Genomic DNA, 25,657 nt, shown 5'->3' with positions numbered 1-25,657 from the left:
TTGCTGTCCATACACATGCTTTCCTGGTAAAGAGCAAAATGCAGAAGAATGTTAAAACAAAGTTCTCTGAGGAAAACCTATTGTGTCTTTTAAAGCACCCTGTAACCTGAGCCTCTCTCTTTGCACGAAAATCTTTTGGCATCTCTCCTGCTTGAGCTGTGTCTGGTGCTGGCTGAGAGTGGCACTGGGAGCAGGGGCTGCTGTAGGCTGCAGAGGAGTCCTCTCTGCTATACAGCAGGAAGGAAACAGGAACATGGGGGAAGCTCAAGTTCAGTTCACTGGTCAGATCAATGATCTTTTCAGTGTTATTTCAAACAACTCATCTGAATGCAGAGTTACACAGGTCACTGCCCACAAGTCATGTTCTAATCTACCCTGTATTTCCTGTCTTTGAGCCACAGGACCATCCAACTCAGGTGTTTCCTTGAGAAGAAACTGTAGAGAACTGAGAGCAGAGAAGCCCCAGTCCAAGTGCAGCTGGACAGAAGCCTCACCTGAGGTGAAGTTCTCACACAGACAGAGCTTGGGAGCATCTCTTTGAGCTCTACCTTCTCTTCTACCCCTGCCTGCCCCACAGCCCATGGGCTGCAGGGGGAGAGGAGGCCAGGGAGGGGCTGCTCCAGGGGAAGGCGTCTGCACTGCAGGGCATGGCCGCAAGGTGCCCGAATCCCCCCTGCCACGGTGTTTCTGCCAACAGCTCCTTCTGGCCGCCTGCCCCTCTCTGCTGCCTGCAGCTGTCCCTGCCGGGAGCTGCTGCTCTGCGCCCACCTCTTCTTTCCCCCTGCCCGTGCTCACAGACCCCATCTCACTCGGCTGTGCTCAGAGCTGCCCTGCTGCACCCTGCCACCAACAGGGCCCTGCCAAGGGGCACCTCCATGGTTGCAGGAGCTACGGGGCAGCTGACAGAGAGCCCGGCATGGCCAGCAAGGGCAGGGTGTTCTGGGCTGACCGGGGGCACCTGCCTTAGGGCACTCCAAGGAGCTTCTGTCAGACTTCCTCACCTCACACTGCAACCCAGCAGGACTCTCAAAGCCTACTGCATTGCCCACTGCCCTCCCAGAAACAAGACCCAGCAAGAGGAGACCCTTCCAGGACCTGCAGCTGCATGGCCCTGCAGCCAGGCATTTACCTTGTCAAGGGCTGTGCAGGTTTCTCCTGCAGGCAGCTCTCAGCACCCTCCCACTGCCAACTGCCTTCAGCCACTCTCTCCTTCTCTCCTCTCTGTGTGCCAGCTGCGGTCAGAGCCCCCAGCCCTACTGTGCTGTGCAGAGGAGCTGCTCCTGGGCACAGCTGTCTCTCTGGAAGAGGATCACTTTTGAAATGAGTTTTATCTGTCCCATGAGCCCAGCCCAGCTCAGCACCAGAGACCTAGATCAAGGCACTGCAATCACCCCTCTGGGGGCTTTGCTGATGAGCCCAGGAACCTCAGGCACTCCGAGACAATTGAAGACAGCTCTCCAGAAGTCCAAGTCAGAGGCAAGTTTCCTGCAGTGTCCCCCTGAGGGCCAGCACTGACACAGCCTCCCTTGGAGCTCGTTAGAGCCAAACCCTGGAGGCAGTGAGGACAAGGAGACAAAGGCAATGTGAAGGTGACACTGATGTGTAGGAAAAGTGGATGTGTGTCTCCAAGCACAAGGGACAGGCCTTGACCCCTGTCCTCTGGGAAGGGAGATCCTTTCCCTTCACACCTTGCTCAGGGCTCTTTGTGGGGCAGTAGGAGATGGGGATGTGCATGGTCAAGTGCAGGAGAATGGTACGACCCCTGCCTGGTTCATGGGTGGGGGTGAGCAGACAATGAGGCCCTGGAGCTTTAACGATCAGCTGTCTCCTCATAGGCCTTAGTGGCAGAGACAACAGCCATAGCCATGGACACAAAGACCTGGGTTGTGACTTTGAGCCCTCGTAGAGCCCTTGATCCTTTCCACACCAAGCTGTCCTAGGGACTCCCAGACCTGTACCTCCTGAGGGCTGCAGACCCTCTTCTGTGTGGTGCCACACTGGATCTGAGCTTGAGTATGATAACTCAGATTTTCTTGGAGGTCCTGCTCCTCATAAGGCAGCTCTGTAGGAAGCTGGCCTGGTTCCTGGTGAGCAGGCACCACAGCTCATAAGGCATCCCTCGTGGTGCCCCGGCCCTCCTCCTCCTGGTCACTGCTCCCTCAGTAGAGTCTGCCCTGATGTGTAATTCCTCTTCCTCTGGCACAGGACTAGGCACTTATTTTTCAAGATGTTCCTTTAGGCAAACTACTGCAGTTTCTCAAGATTCCACTGGACAGATGCTCCATTCTGTCAGGTGTTCATGTCTGCAGGCAGACAGTTCAACCTTCCCGTGTCTGTGCTGTCTCTGACAAGATAGCAGCATCAGGAGCTGCATGGAACGTTTGGATAATACAGGAGTAAGAAGCTGAATAAAAGTGCAGCATAGAATCACAGGAGAGTAGGGGATGGAAGGCTGCCAGGCTCCACCAATTCTGTGCTTCCTTCTCATGCATGCTGACAGTTAGTCTGGGGCTGTGTCCTGAATGTTATGGGGCTGTGCAGGTGAAAATTAGAAGGGCCAAAGCCCAGCTGGAGCTCAATCCATCTACTACTGTCAAAGACAAAAAAAAAAAAAAAAAAAAAAAAAAAAAAAAAAAAGTGTATATAAATACTTTTATAAAAGAGGATTTAGAAGAATGATCATCTTTAATGGGTGTATGGAAAAACCTGATGACAAAACCTGAGGAACATAATGCCTTCTTTTCCTCAGTCTCTACCAGCAAGACCAGTTGTTCCCCTGGATATTTCTTCCAGCTCATAGTCAGAGCTACACTTCAAGTTTCACTTTGTGGCTGTTTTTTCTCTCCTGCTCTTTCCTATTACCACAGAAAGCTCGATGAGGGTGGAAACCCCTCTTGAAGTAGGCATCCCAACCCAGCAGGCTCCTTGCGGCCTCTCAGCCAAGCAGACACAAGTCACCTCAGCAGCAGCTTCCAAGCCAGGGACCTGCTGCTAGCCTTGCAGCTTCTTGGCTACACACAGCCAAGCCTTGTGCCTGCTGCTGCCCAGCCATGGACTCAAGCAGAAGGGACAGAACAACCCATATGGGGGCCTTCTTTCTGCCTGGGTCCTCCTGGGTCTGGAGGCAGAGGGGATCCCCCAGTCAGCATGCCAAGCAAGTGCCTTGACTTCTCAAAATCAAGGGTGACCTGACACCTCCAGACACAAGTGACCTCACAGTCCCTTTCTGTGACACATTCCTGCTGCTGCCCTCTCAAGTGCAGAGACAGCAGTGACCTCACAGTCCCTGCCACAGTCACATTCCTCCTGCTGGGCCATCAGATCCTGAGGGAGAGCTGACCTCTCTCTTGCTCTATAGGTACCTGTTTTTCTCTTTCTGGTTTGGAGAATAAGCAAAGTTTTAGTGGGAGTGTGTGTTGTCCTGCTAGTGGTGTCAGGTCTGTGGTTAAGGCATAAACAAGACCTACGGTTTAGGGTTTTTTAGGTCTGCCAAGGAGTCTAGGGTTAAATAGAGCATTTTCATGTTAGTGTTAAGGGAAGGCATTGGGGTTAGTAAGAGGAAAAAAAGAAATGATTCCTTTCAGAGTACTGTAGTAGCATTTATGTTTAGTGATTAAAATGACTGTTTCAAGTAAGGAAAGGGCCATATGTGACTGTTTTAAGTCAGTTGTACCACAGCATCTACATTACATAAACCATCGTCTATGAAATCATAATTTTCTGCTGGCCAAGCTCTTCTTCCCACAGAATCACAGAATCACAGAATTGTCTAGGTTGGAAGAGACCTCAAGATCATTGAGTCCAACCTGTGACCTAACACTAACAAGTCCTCCACTAAACCATATCACTAAGTTCAACATCTAAACACCTTTTAAAGACCTCCAAGGATGGTGACTCCACCACTTCCCTAGGCAGCCCATTCCAATGCGTAACAACCCTCTCGGTAAAGAATTTCTTCCTAATATCCAACCTAAAACACCCCTCGTACAACTTTAGCCCATTCCCCCTCATCCTGTCACTGGGCATGTGGGAGAACAGACCACCCCCACCTCGCTACAGCCTCCTTTGAGGTAGCTGTAGAGAGCAAAAAGGTCACCCCTGAGCCTCCTCTTCTCCAGGCTGAACAAGCCCAGATCCCTCAGCCGCTCCTCGTAGGACTCCAGATCCCTCACCAGCTTTGTGTTTTCTCTGGACTTGCTGGAGCACCTCGATGTCCTTCTTGCAGTGAGGGGCCCAAAACTGAACACAGTACTAGAGGTGTGGCCTCACCAGAGCCGAGTACAGGGGGACAATCACTTCCTTAGCCCTGCTGGCCACACTGTTTCTGATACAAGCCAGGATGCTGTTGGCCTTCTTGGCCACCTGAGCACACTGCTGGCTCATATTCAGCCGACTATCCACCAATACTCCCAGGTCCTTCTCTGCCTGGCAGCTTTCCAACCAGTCATCTCCCAGCCTGTAGCTCTGCTTGGGGTTATTGTGCCCCAGGTGCAGGACCCGGCACTTGGCCTTGTTGAACTTCATGCAGTTGACCTGTCCATCGGTGCAGCCTATCCAGATCCTCCTGCAGAGCTTTCCTACCCTCGAGCAGATTGACACACGCACCTACCCTGGTGTCATCTGCAAATTTAGTGAGGGTGCACTCGATCCCCTCATCCAGATCATTGATAAAGATATTAAAGAGGACTGGCCTTAGTACTGAGTACTCATGCTAAATCCAAAACACAGCTTCATACCAGCTACTAGGAGGAAAATTATCTGGATCCTAGCCAACTCCAGGACACTCACAGACTAAGGGCATGATATATCTGTGTGTATATCATCTGAGAAAACGTGGTGGTGATTAATTGGAAAGTACTGGAGCTGAGCATGATGCAGATGGTATGGAATATGGGCCGGATATTGTCCATGTGTCGGCTGGGATAGACTTAATTTCCTTCCTATTAGAATGTACAGTGCAGTGTTTTGTAAGTAACAGCATGCATGAGAAGGAAGAACAGAAAAAGAGGAATCTGGCAGCCTTCTATCCCACACCCTTCAGTGGTTCTGTGCTGTAATTCCATTCAACGAGTTACTCGTGTATTATCCAAACTGTCCTGCAAACTCCTGCTGCCATTGCTTTGTGAGAGACAGCACAATCACAGTGAGCCGTCTGCCTGCAGACATTAACAGCTGACAGAATGGAGCATCTGTCCAAGGGAACCTCGAGAAACTGCAGGAATTTGCCTACAGAAACCTCCTGACATTTACAAGGAGAAGAGCCCAGTACTGCACCAGAAGAAGAGGAACCCCACACATCAGGGCAGACTGGGACCCTGCTGAGTGAGCAGTGGCCAGGAGGAGGAGGGCCTGGGCACCACAAGGGATGCCATACGAGCAGTGGTGTCTGCTCACCAGAAGCAAGGCCAGCTTCCTACGGAGCTGCCTTATGAGCAACATGGCCACCAAGAAGATCTGAGTTGTCAGACTCAGTTCATATTCAGTGAGACAACCCCCCCAAAATTGTATACAGGTACAGGGAAAGAGGTACAGGTCTGGGATTCCCTAGTGCAGCCAGGTGTGGAGAGGATCAAGTGCTGTGGCAAGGCTCAAAGTCCAAAAAGAACCCAGGTCTTTGTGTCCATGGCTATGGCTGTTGTCTCTGCCACTGAGGCCTATGAGGAGACAGCTGATCGTTAAAGCTCCAGGGCCTCATTGTCTGCTCACCCCCACCCATGAACCAGGCAGGGGTCGTACCATTCTCCTGCACTTGACCATGCACATCCCCATCTCCTACTGCCCCACAAAGAGCCCTGAGCAAGGTGTGAAGGGAAAGGATCTCCCTTCCCAGAGGACAGGGGTCAAGGCCTGTCCCTTGTGCTTGGAGACACACATCCACTTTTCCTACACATCAGTGTCACCTTCACATTGCCTTTGTCTCCTTGTCCTCACTGCCTCCAGGGTTTGGCTCTAACGAGCTCCAAGGGAGGCTGTGTCAGTGCTGGCCCTCAGGGGGACACTGCAGGAAACTTGCCTCTGACTTGGACTTCTGGAGAGCTGTCTTCAATTGTCTCGGAGTGCCTGAGGTTTGTGGGCTCATCAGCAAAGCCCCCAGAGGGGTGATTCCAGTGCCTTGGGCTGGTGCTGTGATGCTGAGCTGGGCCAGGCTCATGGGACAGAGAGAACACATTTCAGAAAGTCCCACAAAGCAGAGAGACGGCTGTGCCCAGGAGCAGCTCCTCTGCACAGCACAGCAGGGCTGGGGGCTCTGACCACAGCTGGCACACAGAGAGGAGAGAAGGAGAGAGGGGCTGAAAGCACTTGGCAGTGGGAGAATGCTGAGAGCTGCCTGCAGGAGAAACCTGCACAGCCCTTGACAAGGTAAGGGTCTGGCTGCAGTGCCATGCAGCTGCAGGTCCTGGAAGGGTCTTGTGCTGGGTCTTGTTTCTGGGAGGGCAGTGGGCAATGCAGTAGGCTTTGAGAGTCCTGCTGGGTTGCAGTGCGAGGTGAGGAAGTCTGGCAGAAGCCCCTTGCAGTGCCCTAAGCCAGGTACCCCTAGACAGCTATGAGTAGAGTGGCCAAGCCTCCTCCAGAACCTGCAGGTGTGCAGCTGTGATGTTGTGACATCCCTTCTTGTGGATATCCATCTCTCTATGAGGTGTCCTCCTGGGCTGCAGGCTGTTCTCCAGCAGGATGCAGCTCTCTCGTGGCATCCTTGTGTTATCCAGGTGCCCCAAGGAGAAGACACCTCCACGCTAAGGCCCTGTCCATACAGCTGGATGGCTGTCTGTTGGCAGCTGGAGTAAGGCAAAGAGGGAAGAGCTGAGGTTCTTCTCAGTCCTCCAGAGACAAGGTGAGGTTTCCATCCAGCTGCACTTGAAGTGGGCTTCTCTGCTCTCAGCTGACTCCAGATTCTTCTCATGGAAAGACCTGAGTGGGATGATCCTCAGAGAGGGGAGATACAAGGCAGTTGAAAACAAGGCTAGTGGGCAGCTGCCTGTTGAACTCTGCACTCAGATGAGTTGTTTCCAACAACAACAGAAAGCTCATGGATTTGACAAATGGTCTGAAGTTGAGTTTTCATTGTGTTCCTGCTTCCCTCCTGCTGCACAGCAGGAAGGACTCCTCTGGAGCCACAGCAGCCCCTTCTACCAGTGCCACTCCCTGCCAGCACCAGCCACAGTTCAAGCAAGACAGCGGCAGAAAGGTTCTCCTGCAAAGAGAGAGAGGCTCAGTCTGGTTTTGTGCTTTAAGGCTTGCAATAGGTTTTACTTAGGTAAGCGTCATCTAAAATTTGTCTGCCTTCTCCTCTTCAACAGACAACAGTCCAGAGTCAGCAAATGCCCAACGTCAGCTCTGTGATTGAGTTCCTGCTGCTGGCATTCGCAGACACACACCAGCTGCAGCTCCTGCACTTCGCGCTCTTCCTGGGCATCTACCTGGCTGCCCTCCTGGGCAATGGCCTCATCCTCAGCGCCGTAGCCTGCCACCACCGCCTCCACACCCCCATGTACTTCTTCCTGCTCAACCTCGCCCTCCTCGACCTGGGCTGCATCTCCACCACTCTGCCCAAAGCAATGGCCAATGCCCTCTGGGACACCAGGGCCATCTCCTACCAAGGCTGTGCTGCACAGGTCTTTCTCTTTCTCTTCTTCATATCAGCAGAATATTATAACCTTACTATCATGGCCTACGATCGCTACGTTGCCATCTGCAAGCCCCTGCACTACGGGAGCCTCGTGGGCAGCAGAGCTTGTGCCCAGATGGCAGCAGCTGCCTGGGGCAGTGGTTTTCTCAATGCTGTCCTGCTCACGGCCACTACATTTTCCCTGCCCCTCTGCCACGGCAATGTTGTGGAGTAGTTCTTCTGTGAAATCCCCCACATCCTCAAGCTCTCCTGCTCAGATTCCTATCTCAGGGAAGTTTGGGCAATTCTGTTTAGCATTTTGTTAGCATTTGGTTGTTTTGTTTTCATTTTGCTGTCCTATGTGCAGATCTTCAGGGCTGTGCTGAGGATGCCCTCTTCTCAGGGCCGGCACAAAGCCTTTTCCACGTGTCTCCCTCACCTGGTCGTGGTCGTCCTGATGGTCAGCACTGCCATGTTTGCCTACCTGAAGCCCCCCTCCATCTCCTCTCCATCCCTGGACCTGGTGGTTACAGTTCTGTACACCGTGGTTCCTCCAGTAGCGAACCCCCTCATCTACAGCTTGAGGAACCAGGAACTAAGGGATTCCGTCAGGACTCTACTTGAATACACACATCTACAGCAAATTCACCTATAATACTATGCCTAATATTAGAAATCCAGGTTTTTCTAAGAAAGTAAGTAACATGGTATCTTCTATTATTAAATGTTTAATTTAATTAAACATTTCTATTTCTTCTATTATTAAATGTTCTATTATTATTTTCTCTCATTATTTCACTTTTGTTTAAATAATATTTTTTCTAGCACCCTAGAAGTCAATTATTTTCCTATGGTAGATGGCTTCCTGTATAGATAAACCCAAAAAGAAAGCCATCAGAAATTCCTCGGTGTCAGTCTCTTCCCATCTTCTCTGGAGCTCGGGGAGCAGCCCCAGCACACAGGAGGAGCTCAGGGCCAAGAGCCCAGCTGACACATGCAGGAGCAACCCTGGTGGCCCTCGGGGCTGTCCCTCACTGCCCGCTGGGCTCTGCCTGTCTGCTGCCTTCGGGTCGGGGCTGCTGCTTCCCTGGAGCCATGGCCATGGCCAGCAGCAGAACGTGGCCTTGTCACTGTTGCTCTCTTTTGGTCTCCACATTGTGCTTCTTTTTTTTCTTGGTAAGCCCTCAGATCTCATGTACCTTGGTGACAGTCCTGTTGTCTCTGCAGTGGCATCCCTGTGGCTGCAGGCAGCAGCAGGCACTGTGCAGCCCTGGGTCACAGCTGGCCTCCCTGCTAGCACCACAGTACCAAGAAGGTCTTGCTCAGGGCAAACCCAGAAGCCTGGACACCTCTTCCAAATGTGCTATCAGGAACATACCCCTACCAAGGGGTTGCTCCCTGCTCTTCTGTTTTCTGGGGTTCTTCATGGAGTAAAGGACACAGAATGAAAGTCTCAGGGTGGTCTGTGAGCGACCAAGCGCAGGACTAAGCACTCCCGTTGGGGCAGCACTTGCCTAAGGAGATGACAACTGGTCTTGGACTCATCTGCATGAGACTGTACCCTGCAGTAGGGTTGATGGCCAATGCCAACCTTTGAGAGGAATCTGGAGCTTCCAGGAGACATCAAGGGATCTCCAGGGACAGGGTGCTCAGTGGGTAGTGATTAGAACCTCATAAAATGACTGTGCAAGGTCGTTTCAGGTAACAAACAAGGTGAATCTGAGGAGTGCATGGGCAGCTCAGACTGCTCAGACTGGGTCAGCTGTCACAGCAGGTTCCCCTCCCAGCCTCTTGCCCACCTGCAGCTAACCAACTCCCAGGGTAGAGTGAGAAGCAGAGAAGGCCTTGACGCTGTGCCAGCACTGCTCAGGAACAGCGACTACAGCCATGGGTGACCAACACTGCTCTGGTCACATATCAAAAACACAGCACCACACGGCCTGATCTGCAGAGAGAAATGCCGTCCCAGCCAGTCTTTGTCCCCACAATGGATGAGAAGCTCTGCAAGGAGCCAGGAAAGTGGTAATAAGCACCAGGACAATTGAGGAAGCCCAAAGGCCCTTCTGAAGGGTCACTGAGTGCCACCTGAGAGGCAGTGCTGGGCAGTGGGGAGGGCCAGGAGAAAGACTTGTGAGAAGGCTGTGAGAAACAAGGACACTCAGGGCTTTAGCAGATCCTTAAAGTCCTGCCTGAGTCCCCAAATGGAAAGCAATCTATGTCTGTGGGTTGACGAGAAGGAAGTGGTGAGTCCCGGGTGGGGGGCAGGGCTGAAGGGCCCTGCGTGAATCCGGAATGATGGAGAAGTGTCCACCTTGCATGTGTGCCTCAGCCTGGGAGCAGGGGCCTGCCCATGGTGCAGGATGGCTGGACTGTGCTCAGCCATGCCCCAGGAGATGACCTTGCTCTCTTCCTCCCCACCACTCCCCACACGGGGCACGCCCTCAGGAAACACCCCTGAGCCTGGAGATGCACCAACCTGCTGCGCTGAGGTGCCACTACTGCAGGGGAAGAAAGGAGGCTTGAAGAGACACGTGGGACCTGCCTGCATTAGTGGTATGGCCTGGGGAAGTGAGTGCCTGGGAAAAGTTACCCTGGAGCCATAGGAGCCATTCTGGAAAGAAAACTTGTAGGCAGGAAGCGCACTTTTGTGATGGTGCAAAGCTGCGGGACACATTGTGCAGGGTGCTCTGATGGACTTTTATGTACTTTTCCATTGTGTATTAAGTGCCACTTTTTGCAGGAATAGAGCAGCCAACAGAGGTGTGATGGATACTCTGAGATCATGAAAGCCACCAGAAAGATGCCCCTAAGAATATGAATGATATAGGGAGGTCAGGAGAAGCCCTTGTCAGGAGAAATTTGAGTTTTGGAGGAGGGAATAGGGGATTATCCAGTAGAAATTAAGTATTTTGTAAAAGGTAAGAAGGTTCATGCTATGTGGAAGCTGCTGTAACTGTGTCTTAAAAGTTATACGAGGCTATTCCCCAGCTTCAAAAAGTAAATTTAATTCCTAAATTTAAATGCCACTCCACACCCAGACAGGAATTGACTACTCCTACGCCTGACCTCAAAGTATGCATTGAAGCCAAAACTCAGCACATAACCTCTTTCCCTTACACTTATTCTCTTGCTTACATTGATCCCTGTCCTTAACACTAGATTTAAATGCTCAATTTAAGCCTAGAATTATTGGAAAAACTAAACAAACCCTAAATCATGAAGCTTTTCCATACTTTAACCACAGACCTGATACGCAAAGCAGAACACCAATCCCTCCCAAAAAATCTTTCTTTAAACTCAAACCCAGAAAGGTGAGCCCTAGTCCCTGATCCCATGCGTGAACCTAACAGCTGATTCCCTTGTTCCTGTGCATTGACTTCCTCACCTTCAGCCCCTCTCCTAACCCTTACCTTTAGGTACCATACTGGGTCTGGCCCTTGGTGCAGGCCAAGAACTGTGAGGTTACTCTGCAGTCACATGGCATGCAAAGATGGATGTGAGGGGTCATGGGTCTGATCAGCTTGTGGACCACAAAGAGGAGATGGGTGGGAATGCTCTGATGGGCTCAGCTCTGCCTCAGCATCTCCTGCCCCAGCAGGAACAATGTGACTGTGACAGTGACTGCGAGGTCACTTCTGTCTCTGCACTTGATTGGGCAGCAGCAGGAACGTGTCACAGAAAGGGACTGTGAGGTCACTTCTGCCTGAAGAAGGTTGAAGGTCACCCTTGACTTTTGAGAAGTCAAGGCACCTGCTTGGCATGCTGACTGGGGGATCCCCTCTGCCTCCAGAGCCAGGACGACCCAGGCAGAAAGAAGGCCCCCAGATGGGTTGTCCTGTCCCTTCTGCTTGAGTCCATGACTGGGCAGCAGGAGGCACAAGGCTTGGCTGTGTCTCCACAAGAAGCTGCAAGGCCAGCAGCAGGCCCATGGCTTGGAAGATGCTGGTGAGTATCTATGATGTGACCTTAGCTTCGTTTTTCAAGGAACAGCTGGTGAGGGTTGATGAGACAGTGAAATGATGGAAATGCTGGGATGAGAGCAAGGTGGTGAACAGAGTTGGGTGTCTGCAGACTTCCAGGAAATAGGATAAAGTGTGGGACAGCATATTAAAACGTGCAGAGGAGAAGGCAGAGAGTGCTGGCAAGAAAGGAAGGACCCAACAGCCCTATCACTTTGGCTAGAGCTTATGAGTAAACTAGATATAGTCATTGCAATGCAGCCTCTTTGCTTCCTTGCAACCCTGTGCAGAGGCAGGGTGGTGTCATACCAGTGTTCTTCTCATGGCATCACACTGCCCACCACATTCCTCAGACCTCCAGGAAAAGTCCTGAGCCAGACAGGGGGGTGCAGGATCTCCCCTCACAGTGACTGGGGTCAGGCTTTGGACCTTTTGCTTCACCAAAACCAACCAAGACTTTTCTCAGCACAGTGCTTTGCCTGTCCGTAATCATGGCCTCCAATTATCTGCCCTAAGCAGTCCCTGGGGAGGCTTTGTTAGTAACAGCCCTCAGTGGGACCCATTAATACTCCAAGTCACTTCAGCTTTTCCTTTTGAGTTTGCTTTTTCGCACAGTTGCATCATTCTCCGCTCAGTACCCAAGTTTCTTTGACTCAGCACCAAAACATACAATGGAACTCATTAAAACACAGTAATTCCTAAGGAGCCATATCTCTCCCACCGTTTTCTTCAAGTATTCAAGACTTGTTCAGCTAATTGGAGAGCTTTAATGTTGTAGTTAAGGGGGAAGATTTCAAAGAGCGTCTAATAAAAATCTTTCTTCATTTTAAAGGATGAATTTTGTTGTGTTTCAGTTTAGAGCATCATTCTCCTGGTTTTATTGGTCTAGGGTTTCTCCTTTGAAGCCCTGTTTAGGTGGGAAGAACAGGAGTTTTCCTATTTCAAAACAAACAACAGGAAATCATGCTGCAATTTAAAAAAAAAAAAAAAGTTCAAGTTCCTTATTTTGTTGCCTCCAGTGATGTTTACCTTCTTAAAAGGATGACTGTACATGATGTATTTTCCACTGATTAATAGGAAATTTCAAATAATCGTGTTAATATTAATCCATATCATACATATTCAATGATAAATTATGAGGTTCTTGCTCAGGAAACCATTAGACAGACTGCTGAGAGATGGGCGAGCTCGAACTCACTGAATCTCACAGCAGCAACTGGGTTGGTGAGAGAGGTCTGAATGGTCAAAGAGTAAGGGGAGAGCAAACCAGGAGAACCATTGGAAGTGCATGGGTCCAGACAGGCAGGTGGAAATGGGACGTTCAGCAGGGTCTGTGTAATCAAGATGTGTGTTGTCCCTGGAAGATGAGGGAGCACACCATGATAGACAAAGCGATGAGAATGCAAGTAAAGGAGATTATCTGTATTTCTTCTTCTGAGATGAGTATAGATCATGGTAATTATAATTTCTTCCTGATTGGAATTACACTTCACTTGAGACATTTTACAGAAGGAATTGAATCATTTGAGCTGATGAGCGATTGCTTTATTAGTTAAGAACTAAAGAAATAACTGAGTACTCAGGCAGAGCGTTGCTCTCTGACCAGGGAAAACCTCCTGTGGTCCTGTTGTGTTTGAGGCACTTGCCTGGACTGGCAGATGTCAGAAAAGAGCTGCAGGAGGCCGGAGCCCTTTGGGAAAATCAGGTGGAGCCAGGTGGAGTTCCCAGGGCACCTCCACTGCCAGCAGTGGTCTTTGTCCCTGTAACTGCAGCCTAGTCCAGCACAGGAAACCCCTTCAAAAACAAACCTCTTCTTCAGTGGGGTCCTGAGGTTGACCTAGATTTGAAATGGCCATTGGAAACCTGAGATACTCTCCCTTATTCCTACTAGACACTGGAACATCCGTTTACCTTCCTGGGTCATCTTTAGCAAACTCAGGCTGAAAAACTCAAGTATAGCATGCTTCAGATGGCTGAGGCAGAACACATCAGCTTGCCCTGCTTTGGAAATGGCCCCTGTCCAAGTAAGGTTTGAAAGTAAAAAGTGTGGAATGACTCTGCAGGTCAACGTGCAGAGTAAGGGAAAGTCACACATATTGTACTGGAGTAGCAGAAGGCAAAAAGCATTGCATTGTGCCTCAGAATAATCAAGGAGACCATGTTCTGTTCATCAGTGTGATAAAGCAGAGTGAAGGACATTGAGTTATGTCCTAACATGAAGAAGGATGTGCATCACTGGTGAAGGAACTGTCATTTGTGCCATCACCAACGTGAATTACAGAAGCACCACCACATCTAATGGTAACCTGTCCGCTCCAGCTTGCTACACAGGGCAGGGGAGAGGGAGCCGACAGCCAAGGGACATATTTGCGTGTGGAAGGTGGGGCCCAGCAGAGACAAGGAGTCAAGGCCGTGCGGTGGGGGAGACAAGGCACCATACTCCACACGGGGAAGACACCACATGGGGGAGACAGTGCTCCAACCTCTGTCAGCAAAGGGGGACAGCACTCCCAGCTGCACCTTCTGCATGACCGCAGTGCTTCCTGCTGGGGGCCATGTCCTACGGTCAGCCCTGGGCTGTATGCCACACCTGTTCTCTGAAAGGCTCGAGAATTGGAAGGTCTGACTCCAGAAGGCAGCTGTACCTGAACCAGGGGAATTTCTCTCATGTACAGGAATTCTTTCTCCTCCCAGCTACTGTTCTGTGGCCCCAGTGTCATAGACACCTTCCGTGGTTTTCCCCCACTGCTGGAGCTCTCCTGCAGTGCCACAATGATACTCATGGTCTTTCCTTTCATAATCTACATTTGGGATCTTCCTTCCTTCTTTCCTTCTTTCCTTCCTTCCTTTGGATCATCTTCCTCTTCTCTTTCCTGCAGTTTTCATGTGTGTGCATCCTCTGTTTACAATCCCAAGGCCTTATCCACCTCCTCTTCTGTCCTCATGAGTGTCACTGTTTTCTATGACACCGTTGTCACTGTCTGTGTAAAGCCCATAAAGGCTGTGCTCAGAGGTTTTAATCAAGCCCTTTCTCATACCTTCATCATCCCCCTGTCACTCCTAGGGTTGCTTATAGGTAGTATGGGAAGGGTGAGAGATGTGCTGGTGGAGCTGCAGACGTCATCATAAGACGTATCTCAAAGACCTTGGAAAGGACAGATTGATCAAAGAGGTTCCTCGGGACGTGGAAAAGGCAGATGTCGAAAGCATCTTGTACTTCAAGGCTGAGCAGAAGGATGATTAAGCCTAATCATGAATTAGAATGCCAGCGTTAACCCTAGCCCTCACCCAAGAACTAAACAAAACTCTAACCCACAAGGCTTGCCCTTATCCTACACCTTGAGCAGGCATCTTGAGCAGAACACCAATCCCTCCCTCAAAGCCCTTCCATTGCATTAGCCCTAAAAGTTGACCTCTAATCCCTAAATGTTAAATTGACCACCTAACCCTCCACCACACACACAACACATCTCATCTTCAAACCCACTCCTATCCCTAACTTCAGCTGTTTGTCCCCTTGGGGCAGGGCAGGGATTGTGATGTCCTTGAGCAAAGAATCACTCTCCATCTTTTTTATAAGCTCCCTTTAAGTACTGAAAGGCTGTGATGAGGTCACCCTGGAGCCTTCTTTCCTCCAGGCTGAACAGCCACAGTGCTCTCAGCCTTTCTTCATAGGAGAGGTTCTCCAGCCACTTGATCATCTTCTTTGCCCCCCAGCCTCCATCTATGGGTTCAGGGAAATGAAAAACTTGGGAAGCCTCACTGGCAGGGAAGACTGAGGCAAAGATGTTGTTGAGGCCCTCAGGCTTCTCCATGTCTGTCATTACCGGTTTACCCTTCTCATCCCTCAGAGCGGGTACACTCTCCTTGGCCTTTCTTTTCTGAGCTATGCATCTATAGAATCTCTTCCTGTTATTCTTTGCATCCCTTGCTAAACTCAGGTCTATCCGCGCATTGCTTTCCTTATCCCATCTCTACACATCCAAAACTGAAGCATTCATAAGGGCCTGGAAAAAGAACTCGAGATCCATGGAAGCTATTCTGGAAACAAAACTAGTAGGTAGGATGCGCAATTTTGTAGAGAGGCAGAGCTGATGGGCATACTGGGCAGGATGCTCCTTTAGGCCCTTTTCCCTCCTGGCTACAATGCCACTTCTCTCTGAAGAACAGAGTAGCCCACAGAGGTGAGACATATACTGCCTATGTCATGGATGTCATCGGAAAGCTGATCCCAATAAGATATGGGGAGGTCAGGAGCAACCTGGACACGAGAGATGTGAGATTTTCAGGTGGCAAGAGGAGCATGGCCAGCAGAAATTAATGATTTCGTAGAGGTAAGAGGCATCATGAAATGCAGATTGTGCAGCAACACTGACTTGTAGAGTCATCTATGGCCCTTACACTATTTTAACCAGTAGTCTTAATCCTTAAATCTAAATGCTCCTCCAACACTCTGACAGGAATCCATTTCTCTAAAGCTTGAACACAAGGTATTTCTTGAAGCAAAACTCATCCCATACCCCCTTTCTATTACTTTTACTCTCTTACTCACCCTAAACCCTACCCTTAATAATAGTATTAAAATACTCTATTTAACCCTAGGCTTCTAGGCAGACCTAAAAATGACCTAAACTACAGAGCCTGCCCATACCCTAAACACAGAAGAACACCAAACCTTCCCAATAAACATTTGTTTACTCTCTAACCCAGAAAGATGCGCCTTATTCCCTTGGGAACTAGAACGCAGTCAGCTATGCCTGAGGATCTCATGGCCCAGCAGAAGGAATGTGACTGTGGCAGGGACTGTGAGGTCACTTCTGTCTCTGCACTTGATAGGGCAGCAGCAGGAACGTGTCATGGAAAGGGACTGTGAGGTCACTTCTGTCTGGAGGTGGCAGGTCAGCCTTTACATAGACCTGGGAGCTGCACTTTTGGGCTGACATCTGGCAGTGGCCCTGCTAGGCCAGCAGAAGGCACCTGCTTGGCATGCTGACTGGGGGATCCCCTCTGCCTCCAGAGCCAGGACGACCCAGACTGAAAGGAGACCCCAAGATGGGTTGTCCTGTCCTTTCTGCTTGAGTCCATGAGTGGGCAGCACCAGGCACAAGGCTTGGCTGTGTCTCCACAAGAAGCTGCAAGGCCAGCAGCAGGCCCCTGGCTTGGAAGCTGCTGCTGAGGTGACTTGCGTCTGCTTGGCTGAGAGGCCGCAAGGAGCCTGCTGGGTTGGGATGCCTACTTCAGGAGTGGTTTCCTCCCTGATGGAGCCTGCTTTGGTAGTAGGAAAGAGCAGAAGGAAAAAAAAAAAAAAAAAGAAAAAGACACAAACCACCCTAAAAGGTGGGTTCTGGCCATGAGGAGGAAGAAATGACCAGGGGAACAACTGGTCTTGCTGCTACAGACTGAGGCAAAGAAGGCATTAAGTACTTCAGCCTTTACCTCATCTCTTGGCACCAGGTTTCCCCCCACATCCAATAATTTATTATGATTCTTAATCTTCTTTTATTTAAAGTATTTATATAAGCAGTGTTTATTGTCTTTGACAGGAATGGATTGATTAAGCTCCAGCTGGACTTTGGCCTTTCTAACTTTGTTCTGCACAACCCCATAATATTTAGGACACAACTCCCGAGAAACTGACAGCATGCATGAGAATGAAGAACAGAAAAAGTAGAATCTGGCAGCCTTCCACTCATTACCTTTCTGTGACTGTGTTGCAGTTCCATTCAACTGGTTACTCCTGTATTATCCAAATGTTGATTTAGTGGAGGACTTGTTAGTGTTAGGTCAGAGGTTGGACTCGATCATCTTGAGGTCTCTTCCAAACTAGACAATTCTGTGTGATTCTGTGTGTGATTCTGTGTCCCCTGTACCTCCCAATGCTGCTGTCTTGTCAGAGACAGCACAATCACATGAAGGCTGAACTGTCTTGTCTGCCTGCAGACATGAACAGCTGACAGAACGGAGCATCAGTGTGGTGGGAGCTTGAGAAACTACAGGATTTTGTCTAAAGAAACCTCTAGACATTTACAAGGAGAGGAGCCCAGTCCTGAACGAGAGGGAGAGTAACGCCACACATCAGAGCAGACTGGGACACTGCTGAGTACACAGGACAAGGAGGGCCTGGGCACCATGAGGGATGCCATACAAGCAGTGGTGCCTGCTCAGCAGGAACCAGGCCAACTTCACACAGAGCTGCCTTACGAGGAGCATGGCCACCAAAAAGATCTGAGTTATCAGACTCAGCTCAGATCCGGTATGACACCACAAGGACAAGTGTCTACAACTAACCAGTAAAGAGGTACAGGTCTGGGATTCTCTAGGCCATCCTGGTTAGGAGAGGAGCAAGGGCTATGACAAGGTTCCAAGTCCCAGCAGGACCCAGGTCTTTGTGCCCATGGCTATGGCTGTTGTCTCTGCCACTGACACAGATTAGGAGACAGCTGATCGTTAAAGCACCAGGGCCTCATTGCCTCCTCATCCCCTCCCATGAACCATGCAGGGGTCGTACCATTCTCCTGCACTTGGCCATGCACATCCCCATCTCCTGCGACCACCGCCTCCACACCCCCATGTACTTCTTCCTCCTCAACCTCGCCCTCCTTGACCTGGGTTTCATCTCCACCACTCTGCCCAAAGCCATGGCCAATGCCCTCTGGGACACCAGGGCCATCTCCTATCAAGGATGTGCTGCACAGGTCTTCTTTTTTGTCTTCTTGGCTGGAGCAGAGTTTTCCCTTCTCACCATCATGGCCTATGACCGCTACATTGCCATCTGCAAGCCCCTGCACTACGGGAGCCTCGTGGGCAGCAGAGCTTGTGCCCAGATGGCAGCAGCTGCCTGGGGCAGTGGTTTTCTCAATGCTGTCCTGCACACGGCCACTACATTTTCCCTGCCCCTCTGCCAAGGCAATGCTGTGGACCAGTTCTTCTGTGAAATCCCCCACATCCTCAAGCTCTCCTGCTCAGATGCCTATCTCAGGGAAATTGGCATCCTTGTGTTTAGTGTTTCTTTAGCATTTGTTTGTTTTGTTTTCATTGTGCTGTCCTATTTTCAGACCTTCAGGGCAGTGCTGAGGATGCCCTCTGAACAGGGCCGGCACAAAGCCTTTTCCACGTGCCTCCCTCACCTGGCCATGGTCTTCCTCTTTCTCAGCACTTCCATGTTTGCCTACCTGAAGCCCGCTTCCATCTCTTCCCCATCTCTGGACTTGGTGGTGTCACTTTTGTAGTCAGTGGTACCTCCAGCAGTGAACCCCCTCACTTACAGCATGAGGAACCAGGAACTCAAGGTTGCAGTGAGGAAATTGTTTCTATATGTGCTTCTTAAGCATCAGTGTTGTTAACATTATTGTGATTTGTATCATACCATTTTTATACTTAGTATTATTATCATATAATAATAATAATAATAATCCTCTAAACACTACCATTCTATTTGAGAAACTGAGATGAGAGATTTTCATATCATTTTTTGTTTTTGTTATTTTCATAATTTTTGATATTGCTTTAATTTATTTAGTAATTTTTTTACTTTGACTACATCTTCCATTTAACCTACTGAACTAGGCTTCCTTTGTAGGTATAGACAATAAAGAAGACAGAATAAATTCAATGGTCTCAGTATCCCTCTCTTCCCATCCCCTCTGGAGCTGGGGGAGCAGCCCCAGCATGCAGGAGGGGCTCAGGGCCAAGAGCCCAGCTGCCACATGCAGGAGCAGCCCTGGTGGCCCTCGGGGCTGCCCCTCACTGCCCGCTGGGCTCTGCCTGTGTGCTGCCTTCGGGTCGGGTCTGCTGCTTCCCTGGAGCCATGGCCATGGCCAGCAGCAGGACATGGCCTTTTCACTGCTGCTCCCTTTGGCTTCCACATTGTTCTCTTGTGCTCTTGTATCTGTTAGTCTTGAGCTCTCATATGCCTCGATGACAGTCCTGTTTTCTCTGCAGGGCATCCTGATCCCTGCAGACAGCAGGAGGTACTGCACAGCCCTGGGTCACAGCCACCTTCCTGCTAGCACCACAGTAACAAAAGGGGCTGCTGAAGGCAAACCCAGGAGCCTGGACACCAAGGGGCTGTTCTCTGCTCTTCTCTATTCTGGGGGTTCTTCATGGAGTGAAAGACACAGGCTGAAAGTCCCAGGGTGGCCCCTGAGGAAACAAGGGCAGCACTAAGAGCTTCCATTATGACAGAACTTGCCTAAGGAGATGACAACTGATCTTAGGCTTATCTGCATGGGACTGCACCCCCTGCAGCGGGGCAGATGGCAGATTGCAGCCTGTAAAGGAATCTGGAGCTTCCAGGAGATGTCAGGTAATCTGCAGCGACTAGGTCCTCAGATGAAGTGATTAGAACCTCATAAAATGAGTGACCATCCAAAAAAAGGTTTGTTAAAGGAAAAGGGGAATCTGAGGAGTCCATGGGCTAAAGGAGGGCTCTGCAATGCCACAAGAGGTGGTGAAGAGCCAGCAGACAAAGGCCCATAAGACTGAAGAGTAATTGAGGATAACCATTTTGAAGTGTTATGGGCGAGGTCTGGTGCAGGTCTCACCTGCCTTTTGTGCCCTTAGAGACACCCCATGGCCCTGCCCAGCACTGCCCTGTGCTGCTGAGCCATCAGGGCATGTGGAAAGGGGCTCAGCAGCAGAGATCCCCAGGGACGTAGGTCTGCTGCCCAGCCTGAGCAGCACAGGCAAAGGGGAGACCCCCGGGTGTCCCAGGGGACCACAGCCCCTGGCTCTCACAGCAGCACCGCCAGCTTGGGGCCCTGAGGGAGCACAGGGAAAAAAGCAGCAATGGCCAGCCAGGCTAGCACAGACACACTGCCCTGGACAAGGCTGTCTGGGAGCAGGAATGGCCCTGGGGAAGAGCAGGGCAGCATTGCTGGGCCTGCACTGATGGGTAAAGGGCAAAAGGAAAGCTCTTTGTGCAGGCCCCTGCTCAGGGCAGGCTGCTCTGTGGCTGGGCCAGGCCTCTTGTGCTGGCCTGGGGAGCGGGGCTGGCCCTGCGGGGAACAGGCACTGTGTGCTGGGGATCTGCCAGGCAAGAGAGCAGGGCTCCTGCAGCTTCACGGACTTCTATCTCCTTGCACCATAAAGAGCCTCCTCCTTGCTCACCTCCACCAGAAACTACACATGCATAAGCTGTCTGCTTCTTCCTCCTCTGAAGGGAGAGGAGGAAATTCATCTAGAGAGAGAGGGGAATGAACATATAAACTCACAGAGAGATAGACACATAACGAAGGGAAAGGAAATGGAAAATAAAAGAAAAAGAAATTCCTACCCCAAACATGAGGAATATGTAGTAACTTCGCTATTCCCATAAGCAGACCACTGTGCTGCCAGTCTCTGAGAAACCGATACCTTGTCTTGGAAAGATGACCCCAATATATACTGCTGAGCACCATGTTATGTCCCATGTGGCCTGACCAGAGCTCAAGTGCTCAGTCTGGTGTGAGTACACAGAGGAGAGCTCTGCAGCCCCAGGGCACGCAGCAGCCCCGACAAAAGGGCACTTCTGTGTCTGCAGTTGATAGGGCAGCAGCAGGAACGTGTCACACAAAGGGACTGTGAGGTCACTAGTGTCTGGAGGTGGCAGGTCAGCCTTGACTTCTCCCTGGGAGCTGCACTTTTGGGCTGACATCTGGCAGTGGCCCTGCTAGGCCAGCAGAAGGCACCTGCTTGGCATGCTGACTGGGGGATCCCCTCTGCCTCCAGAGCCAGGAGGACCCAGGCAGAAAGAAGGCCCCCAGATGGGTTGTCCTGTCCCTTCTGCTTGAGTCCATGAGTGGGCAGCAGGAGGCACAAGGCTTGGCTGTATCTAGCCAAGAAGCTGCAAGGCCAGCACCAGACCCATGGCTTGGAAGGTGCTGGTGAGTATCTATGATGTGACTTTAGCTTCGTTTTTCAAGGAACAGCTGGTGAGGGTTGATGAGACATTGGTGAAATGATGGAAATGCTGGGATGAGAGCAAGGTGGTGAATAGAGATGGGTGTCTGCAGACTTCCAGGAAACAGGACAAAGTGTGGGACAGCATAGGAAAGCGTGCAGAGGAAAAGACAGAGGTTGCTGGTAAAAAGGGAAGGCTCCAACAGTCCTGAGCTTTGGCTACAGCTTTTGAGAAAACAAGATATAGTCATTGCAGTGCAGCCGCTTTGCTTCCTGCAACCCTGTGCAGAGGCAGGGTGGTGTCATACCAGTTTTCCTCTTGTGGCGTCACACTGCCCACCACATTCATCAGACCTCCAGGAAAAGTCCTGAGCCAGACAGGGGGGTGCAGGATCTCTCCTCGCAGTGGCTGAGGTCAGGCCTTGGGCCTTGTCTTCACCAAAATCAACCAAGACTTCTCTCAGCACAGTGCTTTGCCTGTCTAATCATGGCCTCCAATTATCTGCCCTAAGCAGTCCCTGGGGAGGCTTTGTTAGTAACAGCTCTCAGTGGGGCCCATTAATACTCCAAGTCACTTCAGCTTTTCCTTTTGAGTTTGCTTTTTTGCTCAGTTGCATCATTCTCCTCTCAGTACCCAAGTTTCATTGACTCATCACCAAAATACACCATGGAACTCATTAAAACACAGAAACTCCTAAGGAGCCATGTCTCTCCCAACATTTTCTTCAAGTCTTCAAGACTTGATCAGCTAATTGGAGAGCTTTCATGTTGTAGTTAAGGGGGAAGATTTCAAGGAGCATCTAATAAAAATCTTTCTTCATTTTAAAGGCTGAATTTTGTTCTGTTTCAGTTTAGAGCATCATTCTCCTGGTTATATTGGTCTAGGGTTTCTCCTTTAAAGCCCTGTTTAGGTGGGAAGAGCAGGGTTTTTCCTATTTCAAAACAAACAACAGGAAATCATGCTCCAATTTTCCAAAAAAAAAAAAAAAAAGTTCAAGTTCCTAATTTTGTTGCCTCCCGTGATGTTTACCTTCCCAAAAGGAGGACTGTACATGATGTATTTTACAGTGATTAATAGGAAATTTTAAGTAATTGTGTTAATATTAATCCATATCATACTAATTCAATGATAAATTATGAGGGTCTTACTAAGGAAACCACTAGACAGACTGCTGAGAGATGGGCGAGCTCGAACTCACTGAAACTCCAAGCAGCAACTGGGTCACTGAGAATGGTCTGAATGATTAAACGGTAAGAGGAGGGCAAACCAGGAGAATGATGGGAAGTGCATAGGTCCAGACAGGGAGCTGGAAAGGGGACATTCAGCAGGGTCTATGTAATCAAGATGAGTTTTGTGCCTGGAAGATGAGGGAGGGAGCACACCATGATAGAAAAGCGATGACAATGCAAGTACAGGTGAACACCAGTATTTCTTCTCCTGGGATGAATATGCATCCTGAAAAATCACATTTCTTCATGATAGAAATTACACTTCACATGAGACATTTTACGGAAGGGATTGAATCTTTTGAGCTGATGAGTTGTTGCTTTATCATTCAAGTACTGAAAAAAATACTGGGTATTCTGGCAGAGCTTTGCTGTCTGATCATAAGCAACCAGGGAAAACCTCCAGTGGCCCCGTTGTGTTTGAGGCACTTCCCCGGACCAGCAGATGTCAGAAAAGACCTGCAGGACGTAGTTAAGGGAAAAGATTTCACAAAGCACAGAATAAAAATATTTTCTTGATTCAAAGGCTGAATGTTGTTGCATTTCCATTTGGAGCATCATTCTCCTACTGCTATTCATCCAGGGTGACTTCTCTGGAGAACTCCATCAGGAGGAAAAGCAGAGTCTGGAGGTCTGACACCTCCACTTCCAGAAGTGGTCTTTGTCCGTGTAACTGCAGCCCAGCCCAGCACATGAAACCCTTTCTAAGACAAGTCAGGGGTTCCTTGGGAAACAATTAAAGTAATAAATAAAATAAAATAAAATAAAATAAAATAAAACCAAAAATAAAATAAAATAAAATAAAATAAAATAAAATAAAATAAAATAAAATAAAATAAATAATATTTGAAATGACCATTGGGATCTGAGAAATTGTAAACGAATCTTAGTAGACAACTAGACATCCATAGTCTCTATTGGGTCTTCCATGGAATACTCAGGAAGAAAAGTAAAGGAAATATATGTTCATTGGCTGTAGCTGTACCCATGAGATTGGCCGCTTTTGGGAAATTGCTCCTTCCAGACATGGAAACCTAAATTGAGTAAAGTGAAAAGAGCTGCCCAGTCAATAGAGTAGGGCAAAGTCCTACTTCCTGTGCTATAGATGCAGAAGGCAAAAAGAATTGCATTGTGCCTGACACTACTCTGGGACGTGTCACCCAGGTCAGGCAACTTTGTCTTAGTGCTGACAAGGCCATCCCTAAAGCACGCTCCCAAGCTCTACATCTACACCTTGGCTCTCCAGTCGATGACCCAGCTCATGGATGGCAATCAGGGACTCTCGGTTAGCGCGACGCTGCCTCAGGTGCACCAGCATGGTAGCCATTGGCACCTGCTGTTCTTCAACCCTCAGCAAACCCCCAACAGAAGGGTTCTGTGGAAGGCCAAGCAATGTAGACAACTGTTTCATGTCCTTTGTCTCCAAGGCAGCTCTGCCAAAGCCCCACTGGTGGTACCCACTTAGAACTTTACAGTTCCCTCTCCTGAAGCAGTCTAAGCTGAGGATGCACATAGCCTCTGGGCTAGTCCCATTGGGGTGTGTGATATATGGAGTAATATTTGTGTCAAGAAGATGGTTGATATGAAGAAGGGGTCATGTGGGGTTGTAGCCATGGGGGTTGGCAAGCCCTATGGTTGATGATACCATCAGACTCTTAAGGATGAGGCCATCAGGAATGTAAAAGAGTTTAGAGGGAACATAGAAGGGTGAGGACCTGTAACCCCGGTCATGGAACTTTACCTCAGTACTGACAAGTCCATCACTAAACCACACTACCAAGCTCTACATCGACATCATGTCAGATGTTCACGTGTGCAGGCAGACAGTTCAGCCTTTGTGTGATTGTGCGCTCTCTGACAAGACAGCAGCATCAGGAGCTGCAGGAAAGTTTGGATAATACAGGAGTAACTAGCTGCATTGAATTGCAGCACAGAGTCACAGAATGATAGGCGATGGAAGGCTGCCAGGTTCCACCTTTTCTGTGCTTCCTTCTCATGCATGCTCTCAGTTTCTCTGGAGCTGTGTCCTGAATGTTATGGGGTTGTGCAGGTCTAAATTAGAAGGGCCAAAGGAAGGTGATTAAAGGATTGGAGCATCTCAATCCCATCCAATTGGTTCCTAGCCTGAATCAAGAGGAGTGTGGACAGCAGGTTGAGAGAGGTGATCCTCCCCCTTTACGCAGATCTGGTGAGGCCACACCTGGAATAGTGTGGGCAGTTCGGGGCTCCCCAGTACAGGAGGGGCATAGAATGTCTAGAGAGGGTCCAGCATAGAGCCAGGAAGGTGATTGAGGGATTTGAGCATCTGTCCTCTGAGGAAAGACTAAGCACGTTGGGCCTGTTTAGCCCAGAGAAGAGGAGATTGAGAAGGGATCTTATCAACCTCTACAAATACCTGAGGGGACAATGTAAAGAGAATGGTGCCAAAATCTTCTTAGTGGTGGCCAGTGATAGGACCTGGCAGCCTTCCATCCCCTGCCCTTCTGTGACTCTGTGCTGCAATTCCATTCAGCTGGTTACTCCTGTATTATCCAAACTTTCTTACAGCTCCCGATGCTGCGATCTTGTCAGAGACAGGACAATCACATGAAGGTGGAACTGTTTGCCTGCAGACAATAGCTGTTAACAGAATGGAGCATTAATGTGGGTGAACAAGGAGAAAATACAGGATTTTGCCTACATACACCTCTTGGCATTTACAAGGAGAAGAGCCCAGTCCTGCACCGGAGAAAGAGTAACCCCACACATCAGGGCAGGCTGGGACCCTACTGAGTGAGTAGTGGCCAGGAGGAGAGGAGCATGGCCATCAAGAAGATCTGAGTTATCAGACTCAGCTGAGATCTATAAGAGACCACCAACAGAAGGGACTGCAGCCAGCAGGGAAAGAGGTGCAGCTATGAGAGTCCTTAGGAAAGGCTGCTGTGGAAAGGACTAAGGGCTGTGACAAGACAGAGTCCCAGCAGGACCCAGGTCTTTGTGCCCATGG

The 25,657-nt window shown here is 49.7% G+C and overlaps 1 pseudogene across 1 annotated transcript; it reads left to right on the top strand.

The window, feature by feature from the left end:
• The first annotated feature begins 7,319 nt into the window (after window positions 1–7,319).
• On the top strand, window positions 7,320–8,261 carry LOC311216219 (olfactory receptor 14C36-like; annotated as a pseudogene). The gene has a single exon. The product of its transcript is annotated as an olfactory receptor 14C36-like (transcript).
• The last annotated feature ends 17,396 nt before the right edge of the window (window positions 8,262–25,657 follow it).

Source organism: Netta rufina (assembly GCF_964035555.1).
Source record: "Netta rufina genome assembly, chromosome: 18".
Lineage (NCBI taxonomy): Eukaryota > Metazoa > Chordata > Aves > Anseriformes > Anatidae > Netta > Netta rufina.
Note: the sequence above shows the minus strand (reverse complement) of the source record. Positions and strands in the feature narration are given on the sequence as shown.